The sequence below is a fragment of the Anser cygnoides genome, chromosome 14, assembly GCF_040182565.1.
Source record: "Anser cygnoides isolate HZ-2024a breed goose chromosome 14, Taihu_goose_T2T_genome, whole genome shotgun sequence".
Taxonomy (NCBI): Eukaryota; Metazoa; Chordata; class Aves; order Anseriformes; family Anatidae; genus Anser; species Anser cygnoides.
Window position 1 is genome coordinate 6,160,026 of NC_089886.1, and position 6,347 is coordinate 6,166,372.

The window sequence follows — 6,347 nt, forward strand, 5'->3', positions numbered from 1 at the left end:
TCAAGATGGCGGCGTCCGCCTCAACCGGGGCTGCCCTCCTCAAGATGGCGGCGTCCGCCACCACGGGAGCTGCCCTCCTCAAGATGGCGGCGCTCGCTGCTCCGCACTCCCCTCCCCAACATGGCGGCGCCCGCTTCAACCGGGACCGCCCTCCTCAAGATGGCGGCGCCCCCACCCCCCCCCCCTCCCCGGGGCCGCCCCCTTCAAGATGGCGGCGGCCGCCTGGCAGCAGTCCCCTCCCCAAGATGGCGGCGCCACCCTTCAGAAGAGTGCTGTCCCTCAGAGAAGGGGGTCTGCGAGCCTTTCTCTTTCCCCTTGGGCGGCGTTTTGCCGTAATTAAAGGGCTCTTCCTAAGCACTGCATAACGGTGCCACACGGCCCAGCTTCCCGCTGTGGTGGGATGGGTCAGTGTGTGCCAGGTGTGAGGGCTACAATAGCTGTCTCAAGCGGCCACCAGCCCTGCTTCAGCCTCTCCGGCCGGTTGTTCCAGGGGGCCGTCAGGTCTCTGTTTTAACCTGGTTTCACCGACAGAAGCCAACCCGAAGCAGAAGCCGCGGTGCAGAGCTTTCCACTGGGCTTTGTGCACGCATCGAAGTTCTGTTCAAACTACGTTAGCGTAGCTGATGTGGCAAGTGCCGCCAGTATAAAAAACTGCTTATTCCAGTTCAGCGAAGCAAAATAAATGAGACGGGGAGCATTTAATACTGGCATAACTACGTCTACCCCAGGGCTTCCCTCAGCACGTTACGGCTGTGCTCCTGGCAGAGCTGTGCCAGGGGACCCCGAGAAGCACAGGCCTGAAGCGGTTTCACAAACAGACGGGGGGATTTGGTGCAGCACGTGCGTGGGGACGGGGCCCCCGGCCCCCCTGGTCCAGCAGCTGCAGTCCTGGCCCCGGGCAGAGCTGGCACCGGGCCTGGGAGGCCCCGGCAGAGGCCGGGCACCAGCTGCTCCTCTCGCACTGCTGGTGGGTGGCTGAGCACAACTGCATCTCTTGTGGGGATCCAAACAGCTGCCCGGGTTGCTCGGCTGTAAAAGAAGCTCAGACACTTTTGCTCCAGCCCGCTGGAAAGGCCTGGAGTCCTGCAGGGCAGTGTCGTTTCTCCACCAAGACCCCATTCACCCACAATGTGAATGGCCACTGAGCCTCCTGGGGGTGTAAGCGTGCCCCTGGTGAAGCCAACAAAATCTCACGCTGTGCAAGAAGAGGCTTGAGCGGAGAATGTGCGATTCTGCTTTGTTCGTAACCCACAGTGCCATCGGGTGACTCCCAGCTATTGACAGCACCAGGTCTAAGCTTAATGTCTTCATCCAGGAGGACAGCTACCGCTCAATTCAAGGCTTTCAATTAAGACCTTAAAGCCCTAGCTTAATGTGCAGCGACCTTGCCTGACCCATTAAAGAAAACCAAACAGAAAGACTCCCTACAATCAACATCTCTGCTGACATCTTAGACCTTCAACCTCTTCGTTGAGCTGCCTGATCCCAGGAGACTCCTAGATGAGGCTTACCTGCTAATGTAGCCCAGCTGTACGTGCTTCTTTCTCCTAACAAATTTCTGCAGGAATCAAGTAGGTTTCTAATGTTGTTAGTGTCTGCCTTATTTCCTCCTCTAAGAGCTGGTTGCATAACGCTTCCTATCATTCTCCCAGAAAATTTATCTCTATAAGACTATAAGGAGGTGTTCAGGAATTTTACCCATAAGGGGATATACATAGAGGTTTTAATATGCATAAGTCTTTGGAGCATTTTCTCTTAAGGAGCTAATGGGAGATATTTAAATACACATAATTCTCTGCTGGGAAGTCAGAAGGCTGATGTAAGTGGCACAGACTTTGTAGCTGTGAATGATGGTGCAGGGACTCCCTCCCAGAACAATTATCAGGGGAGACTTCTTACACCTCTACAGCAAATAGAATGTAAATCTGTAAAGTTTTACATTAAGGCAATCCAGTGAGTGAATATTTAAATCAGCTCCATCTGATTTAAATAGGGCTCAGGAGAGTGAAGATGGGAAACATCAAAGACCTTTGAAAAAAAGACAGATTGAACCTGACTTAATAGCACTTGCGATGTGCTTCCTGGGCCTGATCCTGCCCTGCTTTTCTAAACACCTCCTCACTTAAACCAGAGGACCAGAGGAGAAGCAGATGGCTGTAGATGAGGTATGAGGGAGGCTCCGTGTAGTTGTTCCACCGGAGGGATTGCACAATCTGAAGGCCTGAAAACGCTTCTGCAGGGAGGGTCCAATACCTCTTCTTGGACAAAGGAATTTGCTGCTGGCTCATGGGAAACTTTTGAACCCCCCTAGTGCCTGGTGCTTTTGTGCTCTGGCATGAAAAGAGACCAGTGCAATGAATTTGTCTGCTGCTGAATATCTTTGTATAGCACAGCCTTCTGCTCCTGATGCTGGTGCTGAACTGGGTGCCCCAGAGGGCTGGAGGAAAATCCACAGCAAGTCTGGAGAGCACTGGGAAGCGATGGGATAAGGGATGCCCTCATTGCCCCACAGGATGAGAGAGGCAGGCTCCAGCTTAACCCGTGTGCTCAGGTACGGTGCTGTGGGGAGGCTGAGCAACTTGGGGGTGTTGAATTTTTTTTAGGGGAGCTTCTATGTGCCCAGCAAGGCTGACATCTTTCAAGGTATCTTTCCTCTTCTCTGGCCAAGCATGCAAGGTCCCTCCAGGGAGAAGAGGTTTGTTCCATAAGGCTCCCTGCTTCCCTGCACCTCCCTGTGCATCCTCCCAGGAAAGCTTTCTGCGCTCACGGATGCCGTGATAAAGCCCACTTGACTCTGCGGGCCACCCTGCCTGCTCCTCTCTTCATTAGCAGCTTGCCGCTGCATCAGGGATCTTCCTGTTTAAATATTGAATGATAGTCTTTTAAAATATACATTGGCAGGAGTGCTGTAATTCCAGCCAGGGGCTCCAGTGACACCGCCTGTGGGTTGATTTGACTGTCGAGGGGAAGGACGGGGCTGGTTGCCTGGGCAAGGCTGATCCCCCCCGTCACTGCTGCCCTTTGCCTGCCCTCTGTTCTGATACAAATCCCGATGGCAGGGACTCCTCTGTGCCCTATTTTTACCCAGATTTGAGGTGCGCTGATTTGAGGGGCTGAGTTTCCCTCTGTTTTGCCATTCCTCCCTTGAATCTCACCTCCCTGAGGATTTTTCCTCCCCTTTTAGCTGTTTCTCTGCTTGCTCAGTGGAGCCCCGTGTGCGTGCACAGGGCAGACAGCGGTGATCTTCCCCGAGGCTTGCACCCGCCTGCAGATGTCCTTGTGGAACAGATGCAAGCCAGAGGCACGGAAATGGGCGAGCTTCCACTTACAGGGTAACAGGCTGAAACAACCACGGGCGCTCCAGATGAACTTCCAAAAAACCCCAGCAACCCAGCGCTTCCAAATGCAACGCTGCCCACAGCCCCAGAGCAGCTGGGAAGCAGGCTGGACCGAATCCCTCAAGGCACGCTGCGGGATGGGGTTTTCCTACTCCCGGGGAGGAGTTCTCTCCTCTCTCTTTGCCACAGGCTTTGCACCAGTCCTGGTGTGTCTGCAGGGGAGCTGCCCGAATGCCATCCAGGACCAGGCTGCTGAGCGCCGAGGACCTTCCCAGGCTGGGATGATTCACAGGAGGGGCACCCGGCAGGGACTCGAGGACTGCGTCCTCCAGCCTGGCGGGAAGGATGCTCAGGCCACAGCGAGGTCAGTGGCAGAGACGATGTGTATTTGCTTTGAGAAATCCCTCAGATTTAGTTCTTGAACGTGTAATTAAAATTCCAGCTGCTTCTTGGTTATAGCCTCTCCAGCCCATGGGAAACCCACAGACACGGTGACGCTGCAAGCGGATTTCATAACTCAGCCAGTGACTAAACAGAAAGGGAGCCTGCGAGCCGAAATGGGAACGCTGCTCTCCATCCTTTATCCGGCCCAGGCTTTGGCCCTGGTGGAAACCAGCCCTGGCTGGGAGGGGGCCGGTGGGAAGCCCTGGCCTGCCCCGCGAAGCACCCCGCTCAGGGCTTTCCGCAAGTGGGAATTCTTGGCGCTGGAAGGCCGTTGTTTCCGTGGCCGTGTCTTGTTCCCACAGGCCACTCGTTAAGTGCTGTCGCTAGACCGATGGCCTTGAAACAGAGACTGGAGGAAGAAGAGGCCGAAACTATTCCTGGAGGTTGAACTCTTGCCATCTGCCTGGTGTGGAGCAGGGTCTGCGCCTGGGACTCTCGTGGGGCTGGTGGGCAACAGCTCCAGGCCCCTCACAAGGGCATCGCTCCTCTAATAACACCGATAAAGAGAAATTCGGGGCCATGAATGCAGCCATTCACAGGTTTAAAAAAGGACAGAAAAGTTTTTTCCTTTCACTTCTAAGGCCATTGGGCTTCTGAGTTTTAGAAGTGCAGTTTGTGCATGCACACATGTAGAACGATGTGTCAGAAACAGGCATAAGAAGATTAAAAAAAGAAATCTCCAACACTGAAGTTAAAGCACTTAAGGAATTGGCAGAGACTTCAAGAGCCAGTGTCTGGTCCTAATGAAGTTGGTGGAAGTGCTGCCATGGACTTCAAGGGGACTGTAATTCGGCTGTAACTCAGTAGGAAGCTGAAGGTGTTGATTAATAAATTGGAGACAATGCAGAGGAAAGCTGCTACACTTCTTTCCAACAGATGTGCTGAAGAGGAGCCTGCAAGTCAAAGTATGCAGGAAAGGAACTGGTTTCCACTCTATTTGCAAACAGAAGGCAGGGAAAAAAAAAAAAAAGCTGTCTGATATTCATGTAAAACGGTGGAACTGGTATTAATAAATACAAATGTATTTATGAGCAGCCTTCTGTGTCCAGCGAGTAGGTCATTCTTTTTGAAAAAATTGTATTAGCAGATGCCTGAGCAAGTGTTCAACAAATTCCTTTTTCTCAAAAGTAAGTATTCAGTGGAAAATTTTACCACTGGAGACTGTGGATTCTGGAGGTTGTCCTCAGATTTTGGTGTGTGCCTTTGATTACTCATCGTTGGCTTTTTGTTCGATGATTTGTACATGAGTTTCCTCTGCTAAAACTCTGACAGAGGTTAGCTTGGCCTCATAAAGCTATTCCTAGTGCAGATACTCTTTCAGGCTGAGTTTGCGAATCGTTTAAGGCTGAAAAAATTCCTTTAATATTCCTTACAGCAGCTCGCAGTTGAAAAATTTCCTGTTTGTCCCTTTTTATTTTCTGAGCTTTCAAGTAACTTTGGCTTAGGCATGATATTCAGAGATCTTTAGAGAAAAGACTTTGAGAGAAGTGAAATGTTTAAGGATAAGAAGTCTTTGACTTCAATGAATGCTTCAGAGTGCGTTAGAAAATTTGCAGTCATAATTGTCTGCAGTTCTTTGTGTCTCCTTCCCTATTATTTCCTTTTCTTTCCTTCCCTTTTTTTTTTTTTTAATTTGTTTGTTTATCTGCTTGTTTCATTTGATTGAAATTGCTTCCTTGCCTCCCGTCGAGTAGGAAGCTCTCCTGGAGCGCGCTGCCAGAGCCAAACTCCAGACAGACCTTCTGCTGCGCCTCGTCCCCGTGGGCTGGACACGAAACCTCGTGGGGTCTTCTTCATGCCCTGCTGGGCACGGTCCGCCCGCGCAGCTGCCCCAGGGTGTGGGTAATGCTGCACCGAGCCGGGCTGGGAGCAGAGACAGCCCTGCAGGCACAGCACGAGCTTCTGTCATGCCTTGGAACGGATGTAGGGAGATCTCAGAGAAGGTGTTTTGTTCTCAGCATTGCTTTGAAACGCCTTGGCAAGGCATTCCCCTGTCGTACGCAAACACGTCAAAACCCGGGATGGGAACTCAGAGCCTTGGGGCTAGGTCGGACGGGTGCAGAGCTCCCAGCTGTTCCTTCCTCTGCTTTGTCTTGTTTCTCCATTTCCGAATCAGCTCATCCAGCTTCACGCATTTCCTCTACTTTGAGACGAGCCCACGCTACCCCACACCCTTCTGCACCACCCCAAACTCCCTCCAGCCCCTCATCCCCGAGCTGCCCCCCAGAGGCTGACCCAGACCTGGAAGCAGGGTCCTCGTACCACGGGTGGGCACAGCCCTGCTCGGGGACCTCTGCTGCCGCACGATGGGTGCTGGTGAGCCCAGCCCGGGCAGCTCGTGCCACTGCTCAGCATGGGCTCCTTTCCCCTGTGGGATTGTGTCTCCATGTGTCTGCAGAGCCCCTGGAAGCTGCTGTGTTACGCTTGTTTTTCTTCTCTCTGAGGAACGAAGGGAATTTGTGTGTGCACGCGGGTCCTGGAGGCAGCCAGCCCTTGACTCAGATGCACACCTTGAGCTCGCCTTGGAGTCGGGGTGGAAGAGCTGGAACTTGTCATGAAGCAGCA

The 6,347-nt window shown here is 52.7% G+C and overlaps 1 long non-coding RNA gene across 2 annotated transcripts; it reads left to right on the plus strand.

Moving 5' to 3' along the window:
- The first annotated feature begins 40 nt into the window (after nt 1–40).
- On the plus strand, nt 41–4,816 carry LOC136791902 (uncharacterized). 2 transcript variants are annotated; one of them, XR_010834950.1, is made up of 2 exons: nt 41–2,551; nt 3,185–4,816. It is a non-coding gene; the product is annotated as an uncharacterized lncRNA (long non-coding RNA). The 2 variants fall into 2 exon arrangements; XR_010834951.1 differs by having other exon boundaries at nt 41–1,571.
- The last annotated feature ends 1,531 nt before the right edge of the window (nt 4,817–6,347 follow it).